The sequence below is a fragment of the Artibeus jamaicensis genome, unplaced genomic scaffold (genome assembly GCF_021234435.1).
Source record: "Artibeus jamaicensis isolate MK-2021 breed Jamaican fruit bat unplaced genomic scaffold, CSHL_Jam_final contig_464, whole genome shotgun sequence".
NCBI classification, from domain to species: Eukaryota; Metazoa; Chordata; class Mammalia; order Chiroptera; family Phyllostomidae; genus Artibeus; species Artibeus jamaicensis.
The window spans coordinates 15,958,744-15,982,334 of NW_026521842.1; the positions used below are offsets into that span (position 1 = coordinate 15,958,744).

General features: G+C 51.4%; 1 protein-coding gene across 5 annotated transcripts in view; it reads right to left on the reverse strand.

The window, feature by feature from the left end:
- ZFHX3 (zinc finger homeobox 3) overlaps positions 1-23,591 on the reverse strand; it is a 242,925-nt gene that overhangs the window by 200,005 nt on the left and 19,329 nt on the right. Inside the window, exon 1 of one of the 5 annotated variants that reach the window (XM_037163896.2) lies at positions 14,485-15,923. The exons of the other annotated variants lie outside the window; for them this stretch is intronic. The gene's annotated coding sequence lies outside the window, so the exon portion shown is untranslated. Of the gene's footprint in view, positions 1-14,484; positions 15,924-23,591 lie in introns of those variants that run through there. 5 annotated transcript variants of the gene reach the window in all.

Here is a 23,591-nt window from a genome sequence, read left to right on the forward strand (position 1 = left end):
TCTTCCTCTCTTTCTCCCTCCCTTCTCCTCTCTCTAAAAATAAATACACAAAATCTTAAAGAAAGAAACCAATACCGGGAGAGCGCCTTGGCAGTTCCACTGTCAGCTCCCAAAGAGGCGCAGCCCCACGGGAAGGGAGCGCCTACCAAGGCTCCTCAATAGCTAAGAGGCCACAGGGTGACTTTTCCTGCTGGGAAGAGCCGTCCACACAGACACCCTCACAGGCTGGTGAAGAATGCCCAACTCTGGGGAAGGAAACAGCCCCACCCCCCTCCAACACCCACGTGCCAAACAGAGTTCAAGACTCTGCACCCGGCCCCATTCATTCCCCTCTGTCTTGGTGAGCACGGGAGGTTTAGCAGCCACTGCTGTTAAAACAAAAGACAGATGACAGGAAAACCTACTGCCCTTTGGCCATTCCCTAGCAAAGGGGAAGTGTAAAAGTGCAGAAGCGAAAGCAGGCCAGCTGCACTAATCCCTTTTTGTCCAGCAGTAATTAATAGTATAATCCACATTTAAGATGCATTAAAGCAAAAACGCTGCATTATCAGAGTGCTGGGCACATCGCCCCCAGGCACAGCCTCCCCTGCTGACCTGCAGAACCAGGTTACCTCATCTCAGCCTCAGCCTCTCAGGGGAGCTGACTCTAGACACCTCATAAAAGGACTGAGCTGGCAGCCAGCAGTCTCCGCTTGGCTGACAGGCCCCGTGTCCATCTTCAGAGACCGTGCTGCGTGCGGCCAGGCCATCGGGCACAGGCACTCGACTCAAAACAAGGAGGCATGCAAATCCAGTCCTACTCTCTGGCTAACCTCGAACATTTTAAAGTCACAAGTCCCCCAGTAGATTTTTAGGTTTTAAGCTAATCCCGCACCCTGCAGTAATGCTGTGATGATATACGGAAAATTAAGATACCTTCAACTCAATTTGCTGTTACCAGGACGTTTCTTACAAACTTGGGGACACCAGGTAAGTTTCTGTCAGGGACTAGCAGCCAACTGCTGCCACCCAGGCCCAAGGAGGACACCTCTTCCAACACCACTGAAATCCTGACTTCAGAGGGAGGCATGCTATGAGCTCATCAAGCACTAAGCACATCCAAGCTGAGTATTACAATCGGGTGTCAGAGTCACTTAAAACTACAGGCACGTGAAGAATCAGTCTTCTCAACTACATCCTGAAGCTGCGTCTCACCAAGAACTCTATCACATCATTGGACAGAGATGCTACCAAATTTCCCCTTGAAGCCTCCCTCATTCCTGAGGAAACCCCCTCTGCCAGACCAGCTGCCTCAGCTTTCAGGATGTGGTTCGGTCAAGCTTCACCCTCCTGAGCCACCACCCAACTCCAGGCCCACGTGGGGCTCTCCTTCCTTGCCGACTACCAGTTCCGCCACAGGACCCCTGAGCTGGGCTGCACGACAGCCCCCAACATGTCCACATCTAACATCTAGGACCTGCGAATGTGTTACCATACTTTGCCGGGTATAATGCACACCCACATTTTGTGCACATAATACACGGGACAATCATACCCATCGTTACACCCATACGTAATATGCATCTTTATTTTTCCCTCCAAAATGCAGGCAAAAAAGTGCACATTATCCACAGCAAAATACAGTAATTTATATGGTGAATGAGACTTCGCAGATGGGATCAAGTGCAAGATTTTGAGACAAGATTATCCACGTGGGCCTGATGTATAGTAGTTACAGGGGCCCTCCTAAAAGGAGCAGAAAAGTCGAAGTAGACATGACATGGAAGGAAGAGGTGGTGTGACGTGAGAAAAGGGTCATGAGCCCAGGAACAGGAGCCAGGAAAGCCAGTTCTCCCCTCCAGCCCCCAGAAGGAGCCAGCCCTGCCGACAGCGTGACTCTCGCCTAGTGGCTGCTTTTGCACCTCTGGGCTCCATAACTCTAAGACCATCAGCGTATGTTGTTTTAAGCCAAGAAATTACTTGTTACAGCATCAACAGAAAACTAAAATGACCCTTCTAGGGAAAGGAGGGCTGCAACAATGGACACCCAGAAGCAGGAATGTCCCCCAACTTCAGGATGAGGAGTCCTCACAGTGTTCACACAATCTACTCCTCTCTGGACTCTAACAGCCAGCTGAACTCTCTCTTTCTCCATCACCAGAAATTAGAACTAAAGGCCCTTGATGCCATAAACTGGTATTACGTTTTAATGGGGGGTACTTAGTGGAACATCTTAGCATAAGACAGAAATACCTCCCACGCTAGCCTACTACATTTGAGATTCATAAATACCCCAAGTAAACCACAGAAACAATAGAAAAAGAATAAAGAATGTATACGTATACCATTTTGATTTTATCTAATAGGAAATATGGGGCTAGCAAAAATCTACAGGGCCAAATCCCAGATCCACAGTTCCTCTGATCAAGGAAGCCACGCCAAGCCAGCACTGCCCAAGGGAGCCCACAGGTGGAAAGGAAAGCCTTACTTCGATGCCGGCAGCCAGCCTGAAAAACTGGAAATCCAGGGCCCGTGCCCACTGGGCTCCGGAAGACAAAGGGAGGAGGAAGGCCCTGGAAGGTGGCATCCTGCCCACCTCGGTGGTAGCCTGGGGCCAACAGATCTCGCCATCTTGCCAGCACCTGAGAGGTGCAAGCCAGGCAGCCAACCACATCAGAAGCTGGCTGCCGGCCGGCCTGAATTGCCCAACACCTCCACGGGAGCCAGCTTTCCAGGACTGGGTCTTACTTACACCCACACAGGTACAGGCCGCTGTTGACCAGACCGAGGCGTGGGCCAGGTGGGTAGAGGGGGATGTGCTGACAGGGAGCAGTCAAGTGCCTTTCTGCTTCACATCTGCCTTTATGCAAAGAACAGTCTTCGCAGTTACTCTGCAAAGAAGGATGCCACCAGGGTCCTCCTCCTTCCTACTCCAGCTGACCCCAGCTTTCTTCCCATCACAGATCAGACCATCCGGCCACTTACTGCTCCATACCCACATGCTACTTAATTCTCCCCCTCCACCAATTCTGCAAGTTTGTTTACACTCCCCCAATCTAGCTCACTGTCTTTACGTTAAAAATGAACATGCTATGATGTTTAGGGTGTGGGTAACTCGGATTACTCTACAGGATTTAAACACACAATTTCAGCCCTGGCCACTGAGCTCAGTTGGTTAGAGCATCATCCTGGTGTGCCAGGGATGTGGGTCTGATCCCCGGTCAGGGCACCTACAGGAGTCAACCAATGAATGCACAGATAGGTGAAACAGCAGGCTGATGTTTCTCTCTCCCTCAAGTCAATAAACAAAAAATTTAAAAACTATAAATGTGGAGCCTGGCTGGTGTAGCTCAGCGGATTGAGCAAGGGCCTGTGAAGCAAAGGGTTACTGGTTCGATTCCCAGTCAGGGCACATGCCTGGGTTGCAGGCCAGGTCCCCAGTGGAGAACATGTGAGAGGCAACCACACATTTATGTTTCTCTCCCACTCTTTCTCCTTCCCTTCACCTCTCTCTAAAAAATAAATGAAATATAAAAAAAACTATAAATGTGGAATTTCAGCGCACATACACAAGTGCTACTCCAAACGTGGTGAAGTCACTGAAAAAAATTAACCACCTCCACCAAGCACCCCATTCAGACTCCTGCTTCATAAAGATATAATTTTGAATAATCGAAGTCCAAGAGAAGATGAACTCTGGCAAAACAGGTATTTAGTTTGCCCAAGATTCAAAATCTTTATGTTACTGGGCCTGTTTCTCTTTACCTCTTGCTTCTTCCTATACCCCCTCAAAATAAACCAGCCCTAGAAATAGAATCCCATCTTCCTTAGCTCTTATGACTAATTCATGGACCTCTTTTAAAGCCCTTGCACCAGAGCTCTGACTCCAGTCATTTCCTCCTCTGCTCTACGAATGTCCATTTACGGCCACTCCGTAACCTCCACGTGGACCAAGAACAATCTCCGTGCCTCCCACGAATGTGGGACCGGCCCCGGTGAGAGCAGGGTGGCTCTCCGGCAGAACCCCTCCGCTCTAGTGTAAGCTCACTCGGAGCCCCACCCAAGTGTGGATGTACCTCCCGAGAGAGCGGAACACTCCTTTTAAGTGCCTTGATACAGGAACACCAATGACCGGCTCGGCAATTAGCACATGCTCTCAAGACACATTCTGTTTTTCTTTTTAATACACTCAGATTAAGAGGAATGGGGATCTTGTTTTTGTTTTTATACAGGGAGGTTGGTATAGAAAGATGTCCCAGAAAATAAGTTCCATCAGTGGTAGGAGGAAGAATACTTCAAAAGGAATACCTCGAAGGGCTCCAAGTCCTTTCCAGCCCCCGTCCCAACGGCTCCCCTTGCCAAACCATCAAAGTCTTGCCAATACCATTCTCTACGGCACTGCCGCGGGTTCCCCTCCTGTGTCTTGGCTGCCTTCATGTCTAAATGCTGCCTTCTCTTCTCCACTGCTGACCTGAGCCTTTCTGATCTGCAGCACAACCTCTCAGCTGACTTCTCCAACTCCAGGGTGCGAGAAAACAAGGCCCTACACACAGGGCATTCCCAGCTTATCAGGGAATTGCCTATCCATGCATTCTAATATCCAAGTGGCTGACATATGCCAGGGGCTGCCGTGTGGTCGAGGGACAGGAATGAACAGTGAGCCAACAGACTGAGACACCTGCTGCCCACACAGCTCACGCCCTGCAGGCTCTCACACCACAGGGTCAGCCCCACAGCCAGTACTTCAGATCCTTGTCCATACTTTCACTCCCTTCATTTTGGGGAAGGATTCCCTTATTTTTGCTGGAAAGTTCTGGAGTATTTAAAGGTGGGGGAAGGGAAGACTTGTGTTTTCATAGGTTTTGATTTTAGCACAAAATTAACTTTACACAATAAATGGCTATAATTATAATTGACATTTTGGGGGGACCCTCTAATAAACAAATGGACCCATGCTTTGTATACATTGCCATACTCTGTTCATGTTGGGGGCTGGAAGCATCTCTCACCCTTAAAGACTAAAGCCAATCTCTATAAATTTTGAATGATGAATTCAGTTGTCGAACCAGCTCCCCAGTGCTCATCCACTGTCATTTTATTCCCAAAGCTACATCTTCTCACACAAAGGTTATCTCTTCCAGCCAGCCCAGGAAGAACTCGCCATCCAGCTTTGCTGGTGCCCTCATGCTGGTGCCGAAGTTCCCAGCATGGCGCAGACATTGCACCAGCTTCCCAGGAACACAGGCCTTGGAGCCCCAGCCTCCGTCCTGTTAACTCTCATCACATGTCCTTAGATACATCATGCAAGAGTCCTGCACACTGTCACTGGTCATGAAAGGAAAATAGCAACACACCTGGTACCTTCTTATCCTGCCTCCAAAGTGTCTGGGTTAGATCCACTTGTGACTGCAAAGTTATTCCTACGAGGCAAGGACCTGGTGGCCATTTTGTTTCCGGAAGTGGCCCAACGCTGCCAACACCCAGTCAGAGTCAGTGTCTGCCTCACTCCGGCTTTACCTCACTCCCTTTACCCAGGGAAACACCCAGAGAGAGAGAGAGAGAGAGAGAGAGAGAGAGAGAGAGAGAGAGTGTGTGTGTGTGTGTGTGTGTGTGTGTGTGTGATGGGTCTGTAGGCCACTGCCACCCTCCCTCTGTGTCCAAACGCCATCCACCCGTTCTCACCTGGGTGCCTAGCAGAGGCCCCGCCCCACGCCCCTCCCAGTCTCCCTGCTTCATCAAGGGACAGCACTTTCCTGTCCAAACCTGAGCTGACCCTGCACAACCGCCCTGCACTGCCTGCATTTGCACCCTCTGATCAGCATTTTTCCTTGTGTAGACTGTGCTGCCCTAAAGGGAATGAACCTGGAGACTGAGCCTCATCGCTACTCGCAGGAAGCAACTTCTCCATCCAAACCGTGAGCCAGTCCCTAGAGCAGTCTCTCTGGTCTCTCTTCCTTTGTCTCTCATATCACGTCTGGCCTTTCCCAAACCCAGCCCCTTTCTCAACCATGTATTCAAGATCTCTTGTTCCATATACCCACAGCTGGGACTGTTTATTTGTTTATCCCACTGGTAAGAAAAATGAGAGAGCTGTCTGCCACTCCTGGCAGGGCATAACCACTTTTTAAAGAAATGTGTGTCCCAACTACCCCTGAGTCACATACTGAGCCCTCTGACCTGTCGAAAGAGCTGCGGCCATTCCATGGGAATCGACTATCACTACTCCTTATCATCGCTGAAAGATAAAATCCACTCTACCCTGCAACATCTCACATGGATCCTTCACATTCTTGGTCTTGAGAGCTGAGCGACTAAGAGGCAGAGAGGACACGGCAGGAACGTGGGAAAGGCCACTGTCACCAGCACAGGATGCACCAACAAAAGAACACTTCATTTAAAAGTTTTAAAAACAAATTTAATGAACCACAGACAGAGCTTTATATTGGAGGAACACTTCCTTGGCAATCAAGACCGAATCTCAGACTGGAGTAAAGGGAGACTGCCCAGGGAAAGCTCAAAGAGGGCTACTAGCTTTGTATCATGCCATGGAAAAATAAAATATATAGTTTGGGTTTCTTATGAAAAAAGTGTTCTCTGCCTTCAACTCTGAAACAAAAACATCCTCCACACAGCCTGTAAGGGCCAAGAACGGCTTCCCCAAGCAGGACGGTTTCTGAACCGCACACGAGATGGGGGACACGGGATGCGTGGGAGGGACCCTGCGAGGCCCGCAGCCCCGACCAGCCCCATGGCGTCGCCTCCCGCAGCATCATTGGCCATGACTCTGCCACGAAGTTACGGAAACTGAAGTCAGATGGAACCGACCAGCTTAGAGGCCAATGATGCGTTTCACTCAGGGAGGCTTCAGTGCCCCATGAGCTCCTGACATCTTTTCATTCTCACATCTACTAGCTCCAGGGTAAAGGCCGGAAAATTAGGGGCATGACCATTCTCTCTACCTTACTCTATTTGAGTCTAGCTAAAGTGGGGAAAACACTACAAAGCATTGAGTGTAACTGCACAATTAACAACGGCTCAATAATGTGCCAGGGACTGTGATGAACATTCTACCTGTGCTCTTTGTTTTGTCCTCCTGACAACCTATGAGGTGGGTACCAGCATTGATTCCATTTTGCCCACAAGGACATCAAGGCCCAGAGAGTCCAAGTAACTTTCCCAAGGTCACACAGCTAGGAGGCATCACAGCAGGAAGCCAGTCCCTGGTGCTTCTAATGCCAGAGCCTTTGGGAGCACAAGCTAGGTCGGGTAGTCCACATACCGGTCCGGAGATCAATCAGAAGCACCAACCACAGGAACACCTGGTGCATCGTGCGACAGTCCCTGCCAGGGGCTCCTCTGGATTTGCTCTTCTCTACCCACCCCTGAAACTGAAGAGCCTGCTCGTTTCAGGAGGAGTGCAGCTCACACTCTCCCTCGTACAGGCCATCAGAAGCTGAGTTTCCAGCACACCCACAGGTGCTTCTTCTGCGGCTTCCTTCTGTCTGACTCTGAGCCGTCCTGGGTGGGCTGTAGGGGTGGTGAGTAGAGAATGTCTCCCCATAATCCAACCCCCCCCACCCCAATGCTCTTCCATGCCTGTGCCCTGCCTGCCCACTGGGGTTCAGATTCAGATTTGAACCAACTGCTAGGTGATCCTGCCTTTAAGACACTTCTTAAGATGCCTCTGAGTTTTTCTCTTCTGGAAAAAAAAAATGACGTGTCCCTACCCTGCATACCTTGTACAACAACTGCGAGGATTAGCTGAAAGGGCACAGGCTCTGAGGCTTTGAAAAATGAAGCCTCTTAAATTCCTTTCCAGTTTTCCTCAGACAGATACGGCACCTCTCCCTGCTATTTAGAATTAAGTAGTTAAATATTTGAGTGTCGAACTCGGAGGCCTAAACAGTGATTCTGAGTAGACGTGCTCAATAAAAGGAGGGATCGATGGGGCTCAGAGCAGCGAGAACAGACAACCGAGGTGGGGCTCGCAGCTCCGGGGGGAAGAGGCCGCCGGCAAAGCGCACGGGGCCTCATCTCTGCGATACTTCAAGGCACCCTGAACTCTCTGTCCCCCCACCCCATACCCCACCTTCAAACTAGAGCCAGGGGGTGGCCACTTACAGCAGGTTGAAGAGTGTCCCCCAAAATTTCACACAGACGCAGAAGCTCAGATGTGACCTTATTTGGAAACTGGGTCTTTGCAAGTGTAATTAATTTCGTGTGAGGTCACACCGGATCGGGTGGCCCTAAATCCAATGACTGGTGCCCTCAGCAGAGGAGAGGACACACGCGCCCACGTGAAGATGGAGACGGGGACTGGAGGATTCAGCCGGGAACCTAGAAAGGCAAGGGCTGCCTGCAGCCGCGGAGGCTGGGAAGGATCCTCGCCCGGAGAGGCTGCAGAGGGAGCGCGGTCCTGCCAGCACCTTGACCTCAGACCTTCAGCCTCCAGAACAGTGAGAGATCAAATTTCTGTTATTTTAAGCCACTCAGTTATGTAATTTTTTTGTCACAGCAGCCACTGCACCACGAGGGCCCTGGCTGGAGCCACCTTTTGCTGGCTGGGGACAATCATCTTGGTCCCCTTGCTTCCTGCCCTCACTCCATCACAGAGGCTGGAGGGAACCTGTCCCAACCAAGTCAGATCGGTCACTGCTGGCGACAAATCCTCACAATGTCCCCTCACTCTGAGCAGACAGGAAATCTTCACAGAGGCCTTGGAGGCCCTACAGATCTGCCCCTTCCCTTGGCACACCCGCTCCAGGCACATGGCCTCCCGCAGCTCCTCAGACGCGCCGGCCGCCTCTGAGGATTTCTGAAGGAGTCCCCCCCCCCACAGTCTGCTCCCACGCTGCCATCTCCTGAGGCCATCCTCACCCCCACTTAACCTGCAAAACCACTGTCTTCCACAGCACTCCCTAATCCCTCACTTGCCTTCTCTCCCTAGCATTTAACATCTTTTAAAAATGCTTGCTTTTTACATACTAACTATGCATATTGAGGGCGAGAGGGAAGTATGCAACCCATGAAGACAAAGATGTTTCCTTTGCTGCACCCACACCCCTACCCCGCCATTGCTGAATCATCAGCCCCCAAAACAGTGCCCGGCACACAAGAAGTTCAGAAGTTCTCAAACACTTGACAAAGGAGTGGACAAAAGGTCAAGGGCAGGAAGGAGCCGAGGCCTGGAGGAAGTGGCAGCAGGGGACGCAGCCTGCGGAGAGCACAGATCCTGGGAGCCGTGGCCCGGATGCAGGCGAGTAGGGGGAGCCCGTGTGGGGGCCGGGCTCACAGGCCGGCACAGGCAGGTGGGAAATGCGGGGTGTCAGGGAGCCTGTGGAGCCCGGATCAGGAGAATGAGGGGCAGAAAATACAACGAGGGGCCTCTTGACTTCCACACTATGACCTCCTGGATGGCACAGGGTGCTGGGTGGGGGCTTCCTGGACACTGTAGGAGGTTTAGTGGCATTACTGGCCTCCACACACCGAAAGTCAGCAGCATCCCCCAAGCCCCAGTGGGGACAACCACAAATGTCTCCAGACTGTGCCAAACACCCCCCGGCACGAGGCCGAGACGCCGTCATCCCCCACTGAGGAGCGCTGAAACATGTCGAGTCCAGGCGCAGTGCACACTGGGAACCACAGGAAGCACGTGCCCAGAGGGGCCGTGCAGGTGAGAAGTGCGAGTGAGCTGACCAGGTGCAAGGGCGCAGGGAGTGACAGGGACCTGCCCTGGTGACCTGGAAGTTCATGCCCCTTCTGAGAACTGTTCTGGTCTAGCAGCCTTTTGCCCTGGAGGCCCAGAAGTGCCAAATCCTCCCCCGCTTTTTCTTCAAGAGAAAAGTCCAATTCAGATTTTTACACTGAAATATGCCAATTTTTTAAACATGGTAGGTAGGTACTGAACAAAACGGGCACAGGCCAGGTTTTGCCTGCAGGCCACAATGTTATCATCTCTGGCACAGACGCTACCTGGACGTGGGAAGAGACGTGTGGGCGGGAGCTCCGCTGGGAACTTACATTCAGCCACATGGGGACAGGGGCCTGGACTAGGTCAGGGAGAGATGAGTATAAAAAAAGGGCTCAAAAGCGGAACTAAGGTGAACTAAGGTGAGCACTCCAGATAAGCACCCCAAACGTCATTGAAATACATGCCCGTGGGCCACAAGTGTCAAAATAACAGCCACAGGCTCTGGAGAGTCTTGTGATCAAAATTAATGCAGCAAGTTCCATCCCTAATCCTGGAAGGTGTATGAGCCTGCGCCCATGCAACCCTAAGCCTGGAATGCACCCTGGACAAGGCCAAAGCCTCTGCATCTTTACACCTGCCAGGACCCAGCCTGGCCACCGTTCAATCCATCCAAAGCACCAGCCTAGGAACAGCCAGATCATGAGCGATCAGGGCAAAGTCTCCGTGCTGAAGGAGAGCGCTTCCTACAGCCCCACACAGGTCCAGCTGCCTCCTGGGGTCACTCCCACAATGCTCTGGACAGCACCACTCTGTTCATGCAGAATCTCAGGTTCCTAAGGCATCCTTCAAGAGAGTCCCTTGGAGTTAAGGAAAACTGGGGCTTGGAAAAGGACCAAGGTGAGTATTTTGAAGCCTGCTGGGATCAGAGCTCAGGTCCTCAACCTCAAACCCACCAGGTGCACTTGGTGTTGCCTGCCACCACCTACACCAATCAACCACCAGTGTCTGTCCAAAGGCAAAGTGGCCATCTCTGTTGGACCATGACAGAAGGCAACAAAGTTCTGAGTCACACCTCCACTTCTGGACACACCTGCTGGGAGGACGCAGCTCCTGCAACCCCACCTGCAAACTGAGTAGAACCACTTCCTGTGAGCACCGTCATCTTCCCAGAGAAAGTCGTCCCCCAACAAAGCAGGTACAAGACCATAGTTAAATACCACCACCCCCTGCCCAGTGCTCCATCAACAACAGCAGAGGCTCGGGCTGCTACCCGCTCATTCGCATCCTATGCTGGGGCCACTCAAGGTTGCTGCAGAAAAGGTAAAGCCGTCAGAGCCCCCAATCTCACCTACAAGCAGCTCTGCTTTGCTTGGTATGATGATAACTGAGTCTCTGGAAGAGGGAGGAGGAGGTTGGGTGAGGGGGGATGGGAGGAGAAAGGAGGGACAAGGAAGGAGAGAGGACAATCTCTCCACTGGGGAGAAACTTCTGGACTGGAGGCAGTGACTCCACAGAACTGATGGCCAGAGCGCACAGACCCTCTTGAAACCCCACAGGCCAGGCCTCCCCCACCCACGGGCAACGGCACCACTGGCAGTGACCGTGAGTTTGAGACCATCTAACCTTCACAACACAAGCCTAACGTGTCTTTCACCAACCTCCACATAAGTGGCTGCAAAGAGACCAGGCGAGACACGCTAAGACAATGTATGGACTGAGTGCCAAGGCGCGGGGATGCAGAGGCAGAACTCAAACTGCACTGGCATTCGGGGGGAGCCGGTGGAAGCCAAGGGCTGGGCACCCCCGATTTGCCCTGTGCTAGGTCCCGCCTCCCAGAGTGAGTTAGTCTGGTGCGCGAGCTGATTATCGAGAGAAGAATCTGGGATCTGAAGGCATCTGAACGACTTGGCCATGTGAAAACACTGTAAATCAAGCTGCCAGACACTCTGCAGACAGACTCCACATGAGTAGTTACAGAAGGAACAGAGTGTTCGACAGAGCCCCATCCCAGCAGCCCCGGAGTCACACGTCCCCTCCCCCCGGAACGTGGGCACAGTGTGGCCCTGCTCCCTTGCCCTGGGTCCCATGGGGGCCGGGAGGTCTCTGCTCCCACACAGCAGATGCAGACACCCGCCCATGCCCTCGGCTCTCTCCCACATATGATTTCCTCATGTATCCATTTTAAGGAAGGAACTTTTTTATGGAGAGGAGGAGAAAGTTCCCACATGCAGAAAACCCACACCCCAGGGAGGAATGGAGGGCGGGCCATTTAGCACTTGTTGAAAGAAGACGAGCGCAAGAGCGATTAGGAAGAGAAGAAAACGTCTTGTCAGCTCTGAAAGTTAAACAGGAATATCTCCCACATCACCACCCCACCCGCTCCCTCCTCCAACCGGGAGGCAGCCACGGAGGCAGGAGAGGGCCCCGGGAAGGGGCGGGCGCTCTGTGGCAGCCTGCAGGAGCTCCACCTCTGGGAATGGATTTGATGTCAAGTGTCAGCAAGTAAATTGCTATTGGCTTCTCAATAAGCAGTAGTAGTGAGCTAAGTGTTTCCCCGTATTGTGCGGGCTCTCGCCGACTCAATACGGCAGTATTGACAGCACAATCACACAGTAATCCAGGCTCCACTAATACCTACACTTCCTCAATGAAAATACACTTTCCACTTGGACATCAGCCCATTAGCTTTGGGCTGGAGTCTCGGGCCTCCCTCCTCCCCCAACCTGCCCTGGGCCCTGGAACCGGCATCTCGGCCCCCAACACCCCACGTGAACGTCCCAGCCAGCATATTGTCAGGTCCTGACCAAAAAGATAAACAGTCATAGACCTACAGGAAAAGGCCTGCTCTCTCCATCCATAAATCACCGGTGGGAAGGAAAGAAAAGTGATCCAACTCTTTAAGGATAAAAATCTCGGCAGTCGCTGAGGAAAATTGATGTTCCCTTGCAAAGCAGAAGATGTTTGCTCTGGGAAGGTACATACCTTCAAGTTTTAAGAAAGACAATGAAACTCCAACTGTGCCCACTGCGGCACAGGAGTAAGACAAGGGGCACGATCTCCGCCAAACTCAAACTACTGCGCCAGGAGCCACAGGCCCACGAGGAAAAGCCTGGTGTCCTCGCGGCCTGACATGGGTTCTCACACTGGAGGGTCTGTCTGCTGGTTTACTAGTAATAACCACTGTGCAAATACAGCCTATTTTTCATACCCGATTCTGATCCAGTTTCATCTGACTTTCAGAACACTGTCGTGTAGGCAAGGGACAAAATTTTATTTCAGAAACTGGTCAAAGAGGAGTGAACTGACGGAGAGCAGTGGATTTGAGATCAGAAACTACACTGCAGGTCGGAAAGGTTCTTGCACAGGAGACGGGTGAGCGTCTTCGGCTTTGCCAGCCGCACGGTCTGCACAACGACTCAGCACCGCCGCTGTCGGTGAGAGCACTCAGACCAATGCAAACGAACAAGCCAGGCTGTTTTCCAGAAAAAAAACAACAACCCTAATGTATGGACACAAATACGAATTTCACATCATTTCATGTACCGTGAAGTATCATTCTTTGTTTGATTCCACCCCCGCCCCACCACCACCGCCATTTAAAAAATGTAAAAACCATTCTTAGCTCGCAGATTGTAGAGAAACGAGGCTCTGGGTCAGCCCTGGCCCACTGACTGCAGCTTGCCAACCCCAGACCACCAGGCGGCCAGTGAGTGACTGAGACCACCACAGCGCCGAAGAAGAGAAGTCGTGATCACTCTCAGGCTCTTTAATATTAATCGTCTTGTCCAGTCAAACTGCTTGACCCTCAAACACCAAACATAAAGCCCTGCCCCCTGGTGTGCAACAACAATACAGGGACCCGTCGCCGCACACGGGCATAGTGTGAAGTCTTCGGTAGGAACATTGCCTTTTTATAGGAATTTCTGCACAAATTTCAAAGTTAAGAAACTTTCTGTAAACACACGGCACATACCCAAGCCACCACTGGCTTAAAATGCTAACTGTAGAAAGCATTTCCAAACCCAGCACACGAAGAGGCCTTAAAGACAGTACTGGGGGGGGGGGGGTGTGACTCTGCCCCCTGCCCCTACCCTCCCCCCACCCCAAGCAAGGAGGAGTTTGGTCTGTGTTCAGTGAAAAGAAATCTGGCCAGAAAGAGGTTAATGCCCTTCCAGGGCTGCGATCTGATAAATGGCTGTGCAGAAAGCAGGTTCCCTCACTTTGAGATATGATGTCACTAACCTTTATTGATCCACTATCAGAGAACTTTGCTTATCTCTCTCCTGTGATATACTGCCCCTCCTGCGCTCAACTAGTGTTTAATACACTGCCGGGTGCCCTGCGCTCCTCATCGCTCAACGCTGCGGAGGGAGCCTGCCACGGGACCCGTATTTTACAGCCAGGCCCTGCCTGCACCAAAGGCTCCCTGAGACAGTGGGAAGGAGACGCCTACCTCCTGCCTTCTGCTCCTGGCCAGCTGCCAGGTCCCAGACACACCCTGACAGCAGGCCGGGGAGACAGGATGGGGCTTGGCCCCTCTGAGCTTCTCCTTCTTCTCAAAGCTCAGCTTCAGCCCCACCAAGATCTCTTTTGCCTACTGCACCATGAAGACAACCGCTAGCTGACCACCTTCATGCAGCAGAATGTAAGCGTCCCCGAGTCCGCCCTCCCGTTAGAGACATGGGTTTCCTGTTTTCCCTTCCCAGAGAATCAAGACCTCGGTCCACCAGGAGGCAGAACACACTGCCTATCAAGGTACCTAACAGTTCTCCCAGAAGTCCTGCCACAGGAAGAAAGCCAGATAACACACATACCCAGGCGTGGCCAGTCAGACTCAGATGCCAACAGATAACAGGCTTCCAGGGCCTGGGGCAGCATGATGCTGAAGCTGCCACACACGGGCTTGGTGTCGGTCCTCGTTCCCTCCTCCCAACCCACAAACTGCGTAGGCTGCCACACCCAAGGGTGGGAGTGTCGGCCAGCACCAACTCACAGGGGAGACTGTTACAACAGAGGGCGCAGAGCTGGCCTCAGACCTCCTCCGGGCACCCTCACCAACCTCAGACACCGAGGAGGGGCTCTGGGGCTCAGCCAAGACCCCACCTGTTGCCCCTGGAGGAACTTGAGGGCAAGGTTCAGCTTCTCCTGCCCCATCCCTGCACGCCAGGGGCCTGGGCAGCCAGGGAAAGTCGCTCGCCCTTCCACTGCCCCCTGGGCACCCAGAATTTGCCTAATTGAACATTAACAAGTTGCTACAATAAAGTTCCTCTGTTGCAAGCTAGAAACACAACAACAGAAGTCTTGTTACAAACTGCTCTCAAAGCCAGGCCTCAGCCTCGACAGGTGTGAACAAGATTTAAACACCTCCTACAATACAATGCCATCCAAACAAAGGGAAAGTCAATCCCAGCCTCCTGGGGTTTCTTCTTGTCTAACATCTTCTTCACTCACTCAGCCCAAGGGAGCCAAGCCGTCTCCAGGCCCCGCAGAGAGGAGACCCCAACCAACACTGAGCCTCCCTGCACCACCTCGGGTGGGCTCCATGGGCAGGTCCGCAAAGCCTCAGCTGAGACCAGCAGACCATCCAAACCTCACACCTGGTCCTGGGCCCCCTGCACCTTCCATCCCCTAACTCAGCCAGTGAACCTCCCTGGCAAGCCTCCCACACTATCTGAGCACCGCAGCCCACCATCACTCAACCTCTCCAACTTGAAAGGTAAGGAGAGGCAGAAGGAGGTAAACAGAGGAAGAGGAAGACAAGAAATACGCCCAGGCCACAGGGTCCAAGTTCTCCTACAGGGCACACAGGCACCTCCTAACGCATCTTTCCTCAGAAGGAATGGGGCTCCTGGGCTGGATTTCTCATTTACAAAAAAAATTTTTTTAAGTGCAGCTCAAGGTAAGAAACACATGAGAAGTGTGTGTCGGACAAGGAAAGGAATTATCCCTCCCATTGATTTTTCGCTCTGGAGTATTAGAGAGAACACAGCATTTATCTGGAGATTTCTTCCCCAAAGCCAACCACATAAACGGGACTTGAAAGGAGCTTATCAGACAAACGATCTGCTCCAACAGCCGTCCTGGAAAGTGGGCATCCCAGCAGGGAACTGCGAGCCCCACTGTCTCTGCCTGGACATCTTCAGGCAGTTGTTCCTGTTACTCAGCTTCAAACAAGTGAGCGAGATGGCAGAGAGGGTGCCACAGACAAAAGTTACAAGGGACAAAGAAGGGAACGCTCTCCCCTCATTCCTCTCTCCAACGAGACCTCAAGGCGACAGCAAAACAAAATCCAAATGAGCAGCCAGCGCACACGCGTTTCAATCTGGGCGCCCTTCCTCTGTCTTCTTCTCTACGAACTCTTGGGCATAAGAAGTGATAAACACAAATAACTCAGCTTTTAATCCAAACTTCCGTTCTCTCCCAGGCTGCTGACAATTTTTTAAAGTGAGAGACAACCAGGGCAACCTCCAAGAGCAGCTACTACTCTCAACTTTCTCCACCTCCAAAGTGGGGGAGCAAATGCAATGGTCAGCGCTGCCTGCGGACTTGCTACAAAGTGCACGTGACCACGTGATGAAATCTGTTTTCCTGAAACTTTTACTAATGAACCCTGCAGCGTGAAGACAGCTCCTATGCCAGAGGTTAGGCTGCTTCATTCTCCTCCACGCTCCCCCTTTTCCTACCAGAGGAGCAGGGCAACTAACTGCCCCCAGCCCCGTGGAAGGACAGCAGCCCTCTCGCAACGATGAAAAAAGGTTCAAAGGCTCAAGTCCCCTTTCCAGGTAGCTGGGAGGATGTAATTGGTGAGGCAGGAGATTAGAAATATCAGCAGGCTCTAAGTAAGACTTTAATTTACTGGCGGATCAATAGAGCCAGGGTTATATTGGCAAAGTGTCTACAGCTCTATTGACTCACGCAATGCCTCTTATCAATTTATCAGAAATCTGGAAGTCAGAAGATATTGTTTGAAGGGAAAAAGAGAGAAAAAGGAAGAAGAGACTGGGAGCATGAGACAAGAGCCTGCGCAGTGAGCAACGGGGGGTCCCGACGACGGACCTGGTGCAGAGCCGTGCGCCAACGGGTCTCCTGGCAAGGAGGCCAGCAATGACATGACTCAGAGCTCATGCGCCCCCTTACACAGCCCCTCCGCCTTTCCCCCTCAGCCCTTTCATGCGATTCCACTTTCCATAAACCTGGGATTCTGAGGGGGGGGGGAATCCTACCAAAACATAAGCTGTGCATGTATTTGTCTGTTTCCACAAGGAGCAACTCCTGCCTTAGGGTTCAGTGATCCTTGTCAAAGCTGCAGGAAGTTCATGTGCAACCCCCCCCCCTTTTTTTTTTTTTTTTTTCATTTTTGCGTCCTAGTGCTTCTTCAGCTCTGCCTTGGCTGGGATTCTTGGTCTTTGCCTGTTTTCCACCAATCCATAGAAAGATTTCTTTTTTTTTTTTTTTTATTATCTTTAGAGGGGAAGGGAAGGAAAGGAAATCCCTTTCACTACACCAGCCAGGCAGAAGATTTCTTATATAAAAGGGATATCAATCCCAGCATCCCAACACACTCGAGGGGTCACAATGGCACTTGGCCTGAAGAGGTATAAAGAAAATATACCCAAGTTCTATCAATCATCACACAAGGACATGGTAGCGTTTTCACAAATAATTAATCTTCATCTGGAAAAGTCTTTGAAATACCCCAGGCAGGTAACAAAATAGCCGGTGGGGCAGGGTTGGGGGGCAGCGGGGACGGGGGGGAGTAAACATGAACACTTCATCAAACCTGGAAGTGAAGGCAGGACACAGGACGACAGCGGAGCATTTCCACCAGGTAACTCTAGGGGGCAGATCTCGAAGAAACAGAGGGGCTGGGGGCCCTCTGGTCATCTGGAGGCCGAGGGGAAGAGAGGTTTCACTTGGCTTGGGGGAACCATGACCTGTTTTGACAATCCATTTCGGTTCCTGCTTCATACAACAAATTTCTGCTTAATTGCTGTTTTGTATTGCGTTGAGACATTGAGTAAACAGTACTTAAGGGTTTCCAGACAAAAACAGTAACTCGCTAATGACTAAGGCACTGCTAATTAAAATGTCCCTGTGATGGCATGACTGGACTGGGAGCCACCACAAGGGACTGAACTGCCTGGGCCTTCAACACATGAACCAGGACACACGCATGAGGCAGGGGGCGCGTGACGATCCTTCCTTCCGCAGGTCACATGGGCCCTCTGGCTGCAAAGAAGGGATCCCCGCACTGGAACTGGAGGAGTGGGGAGCAGGAGGGGGCGAAAGTGGGAGTGGGGACTGGGACTTTACAGGGAATGCCAGACCCCTACACAGACTGTATGTTCTAAGAACTCATGGGTAAAGTGGCCTGGCATGGCTTCAACACTTTTGAGTTCCTGTATTTCCCTGGGGGGAAAAAAAAGTCCGAGTTCTACTCCAGTACCAGAGAACACAGGACGATGTATCAAACTGACCTAGAGACCACACTTCTTACAGGGATGAGGGTCCAAAAGCAAAAAGTTCTCTATGATCCTTTACACAAGAAAAAAAGATGCAGAAAGATGCAACAAAGGTACCCTATACCACCTGATCAGTGTTAAAATATTAAACAAATAGTCAAGATTCACAAGTGCATCTTACAAACTAACACGAACATAGGCAATGTCCTTCTGATAACTACACTTCTCAAAATAGAAGCTTTGCTCTCTGTTCTATTAAACTTTCAGTCCTACAGATGGGGGCCTCCCAACATCACTTTTTAAATCTCAGCATTCAAAACCAAAAAGAAAAGAAAAGGAGGCAGCCCAGTCCTGCAGCTTTGCCGAGGACAGGATCTTCCTCCAGGCAGGTTAAAGACCTGCAAGCTACTAGTTAGCAACGGGGTGGCTGGGGGGCGGGGAGCAGGCGGGGAGTCATTGAAACCGCAGGGGCCTAATACCCATTTGTATTCACACTCAGACCCTTTAGGGATATAACATCAGAGAGGCTGAACTGTTTACATTCACCTAATGCTCAAGTAAACAAATCAGAGCCTGAGTGGAGGGGTTCCCGGCTGGGCAGTGGCCAGACCCTCCTCAGTGCAGGGCAGCGGGATGGGGAATGCAGGAGAAGGCTGCGGCAGCCACTCTCAGCACTGAAGACGGACAGAGGCCAGGCTCCCTGTCCCGCGCTGCTTCTCTCTCCAAGCCTGGGCCCTTCCGGACCCCACTCGGAGCCCACTGTTTTTATTTATTGATTTTTTTTCCAGAGAAAGAGAGAGAGTTGTTGTTCCACTTATTGCTGCATCCACTGATTGATTCTTGTATGTGCCCTGACCCCAGGGATTGAACCTGCAACCCTGGCCATGAGAAGGATGCTCTAACCAACTCAGCCGCCCTGCCAGGGCGACCCAGCCCATCCTGATTGGGCCCTCGGAGGTCATGAAGCTTCCAGAGGAAGACAGGGAAGCTGACAGAGAAAGAACCTTCTCTCTCCTTCCAGGCGAGTGGGAGGGGGAGATTGTCCTCGACTACTCTTGTCACTGGAGAACAGAGACCGCCCCCCTCCTGGCCTCCAGTCGGCCCCACAGCACCATCAGGCCAGGCAGCCCGGAGCGAGGAGCTGCGTGGTGTCCCAGCACAAGGCCTGATCATATCCTCTAAACACGAACGCTTTCAACTTGACTGGGAAGGCGGCAGGGGGTGGGGGGTTCCTGGCGCTCCTTTTAAATGCAGATTTGAACTTTTCACCCGGGGTCAGACAGCTGCACTACTCCGTCCCCGGCAGAGGCCGGCGCCGGGGGCCACTCAAAGCTCACACTTTCACAGTTTTTCCTGCCGGCACAGGAGCCGCCTGTTGAAGGAACCAGATACCTCCCTCCCGAAACCCCTAAACCCACACTGGCCTCTCAGCTTACCGGGGGCACGCACCCCACTGTCCTCCCGGGGAGGCCCTCTCACGGGCAGAGGCTGGCACAGCGCTCTGGACCCAGCAACGTCTAAGGGAAACTGTTCTTATCACGTGCATCCACTAAGGAATGCTAAGGTCAATAGTGAGAAACCCTGGTACTTAGCCACGGTTCTGAAAGAAGGCGCATCCTCTGGGGGACTTGGTGGCCTGCTGGCAGACACCAGTGGCCAGCCTCCTTTACTATGTACTCATTAAAGCTGTCCTGTTGGTGGAACTCACCATCAACCAGCTTTGAGAAGTCACTTCAGGAGTGACCAACAGAAACACAATAGCCTTTAAAAAAAATGAAAGTCTGGGCTGGAACTTCTTGCCTCTATCATATCCCTTACCCTCACCTGCAAAGCAGTTTCCCACCTTTCCTCGCCGCTCTCTGTCCCTCCCTTTTTATCCACCTCCAACCAAAGGTGCCCATGGCCCTCGGCTAAGGAAAGAGAATTCCACTGTGTGTAACTAAGATAAGGTGGGAAGTCAGAAACCCTAATAAACACCAAGGAAGAGGGGAAATGGTTTCATGTGGGGACTGCTGAGGGGGTCAACAGGTCCCACACTGCACACGGAGCAGGGCGGAGCTTCCACAAGCAAGGCCCCTCCCAGCAACACGCCCAGCCAACCAGGAGGTCAGCACCACGCCAGAGAGGAGAGTGAACAGATTATCCCTGTGCCCGAGGCCCCACATTCACGGGGCCCCCATCCAAGCACAAACTAGTAAACCGCCATGGACAGGGTGGAAGAAGTGGTCCTAGGCTTCCTGCAGGCCTGCCAGTCTGTGATTTCACAAATACAGAAGGACTTGCACAGAAAGCCATAAAACCGTTGTAATGAGCTGCCACACTCACCCAAAGGAGAGCAGTCCTGCCCGTTCTCCTCCTGCCTCGCTGCCAGGGCTGCCATTCTTCACCGGGAAAGGCCTCCAAGGCCAGGTGGACACCCCCCGCCCACCTGCAGCTCACTGAGCCCTGGCACAGCACCAGCCCGTTTTTGCCTCCCACCAATAACATCAGGGTGCCTGAGGAGTCGTGCAGTTTTTACGGGAAACCGGGCAGGCACAGCCATACCCCCAAACCCCAGCAAATGGAAGCAACTGGTCACAAGAAATAAGGGTGACTCAGCTCCATCTATCCAGCATCTCAGGAGCCAGGGCAGCCCTGCCCTGCCCAGTGAGAGGCCTCCAGCCCCTTGTGGCCACTAGGCCTATGAAATGTGACTAGTCCAAATTGAGAGATGTTGTAAGTACCAAATACACACAGAGTATATTTTTAAACAATGTAAAGTATCTCATTAATAGTTTATATTGATGTTAAACATTTTGGATAAAGTGAATTAAATGAATATCTGCTTAAAATTAATTTTACCAGTTCCTGGTTAATTTTTCAACATGGCTACTAGAGCATCCTACATTACATACATGGCTCACACTGTATTTCTATTCGATGGTACCGTTCTAGAACTGTGGCCCTTCAACTTCCGATTCAGCCAGGAGCATCGTGTTCCTGCGTATGCCTGAGACTGAATTTTCTTGTCTATTCTGGCCATCCCCTTAAAGATGCAGTGCACCAACTCCCAAGGTATACTTTTAATTATGCTGGAAAATGTTGGTTCCAACCAACCTGTTGCAAGTTAAGAAAAAAAAAAGAGGTGAAAGGTCAGATGAGTGTCAGAAGTTAAGTTCAGCCCTGGCTGGTGTGGCTCAGTGGACTGAGCGCCAGCCTGTGAACCAAAGGGTCAACAGGTTCAATTCCCAGTCAGGGCACATGCCTGGGTTGTGGGCCAGGTCCCCAGTGCAGGGGGGTGGGGGGGGCCGCACGAGAGGCAACCACACACGGATGTTTCTCTTCCTCTCTCTCTCTCTCCCTCCTTTCCCCTCTGTCTAAAAAATAAATGAATAAAATCTTTTTTAAAAAAGTTCAGTGAAGTGGTGCATCCCCTCCAAAATGTTATCTATTACTTCTAAGACCAACAGTTTTCTTTAAAAAATAACAGGAATAGGTTGTTTATTGTGGCTAAATACAAAGATTACCTACTACAAGACTTGTTCAATAGTCCAGCTTCATTTCTTACCCCCAAGAGCAGAGTTCTTTTAACCGTCCTTTCCACAGCATGCACCCAAGCAGGAGCCTGGTACCCCGCCCCCCCACCCACACTGTAGAGTGGGTGGGAAGGGAGGGGAGAGAAAGGGGCAGGTAACACAGAAATGGCCCCCCTCCTATTAGACCTACACTAGGGATCACAGGCCAGTCTCATTTCTCCATGTAAATGCACTTTTTAGCCACCTCCTTGCAGAAGAAAAGCTGCACAGATGCGGAAGGCCCATCCTGGGGTGCACAATCACAGCCATTTGCATTCCTCCGGCAGCCGGATTAGCACAGGAATGTGTGCTGCAGCTTTGTGCGGGGAGGGGGAGTCACGGAAGAAAGGCATGGGGGGCGGCTTTCTCCCCGGTTCGGCCATCCAAAGCTCTGTGATACACTTCCACTTCTCTGAGAGTCAGAAAGTGGAAGTAACTCCTGCTCGGACTTTCTAAAGAGGAGGAGGCTGAAAAGGCCGGGGAGGGGGGTGAAGAAGGCTGTGGGGGGAGGGGAGCTGCATGAATTAGGGGAACTGCCCCTCCTGGTGCTTTGATCCCCTCGGTCGCTAGGAGAAACCAACTTTTCTCCTTGGGTTAATCAAAACCAAATTACTCAGGAATGCGGCAGGACAGGTCTGAGCTTCCAGGTCCCTTTGTCTTTGAGGATTTAAAATGAAATAATTTTTTTTTAAAGCAGATGGCAGTGGCTTACGGAATAGGTAAAGTGAAAAGTCTGACAGAACCTAGACCACATCCTCAACCCTCAAAAGATATATATACATAAATCTGCTATAATCGATTGATAAAGAAGTTATTAAGACTAAGGCCCAGAATCAAAAAGCATTCTATTTTATAGCACCCAGAAGAGTCCCCAGAACTGTATGATGTCAAAGTGAAAATAAGAAACAGCAAGAAGTGAGCAACACGCAGATTAGAAAACGCTTCATGAAAAGCAATGTCTAGCCCTCCACCCCCCACCACCCCGCCCCCAGCTCAAGAACATGCTTCTTCCAAGAACAAAGCTTGGACGTATTTTTTGGTGCAAGGTTCTTCCTTGGGAATACTGAGCTAGGAAGGTAAGCATCTAGTCACTATTCAAATGCATCAATCAAATCCGTGGTGACTCTGTAACTTCGGGATGTCTTTAAATTACGAGATGTGCCATGGTCAGGGAATGACTCAACGCAGGGATGAGAGGATCCCACTAGGCAACAGAAGATGCCACTGCTCATCTGTTGTCCAGAAGAAGCTAGGATCTCAACGCCCGAACCTACCCTTTCACTAGGGAAGTGTGCTGGGTGTGCTGAACCAACGCAGTTTCAATAACTCGAGAGGCAACAGGAAAAGGCTGACCTCAGAGATGAAAGAAACTTGGGGCTCAGAGCTATATTAAGGCCTCCACACCTCCTCCCAGCTACATCTCTGGCAGGCTTGTGGCCCCAACGAGATGTGGGCCCACACTCCTGGCTACTGGAAACTCGACAATGCAACACCCCACCGCACATTGTTATTAGGGACAGCAAGGAGTGACACGTCCCAAGGCACCCAGGAGCAGTAATATAAACAGCTCTTTGTGAAGTATGAAATGCCACTATGCTTCACTGCAAAACCTGATCAGCCCTCACGTCCCCCCCTCCCCCCAAAATGATAAAATAAACAGAGTACCACCAGTTAAGCTTCAAAGCCTGGATTCAAAAGATAAAATGAAGCCAGCACACAGGCCTCACGACCAGCTTGCCATAAATTGTCTCTGGCCCCAGGCCTACGGTTATCTGGGGGGTAGCACGAAAGGAACTTCTAAAATACTCTTCACCTTATCTTCAGGCCCAAACACACGCATACATCAGCCGTCTTAGATCTCTGCCATTAGTGGTCCATTTAGATTTTCCAAAACAAGGTCATCCT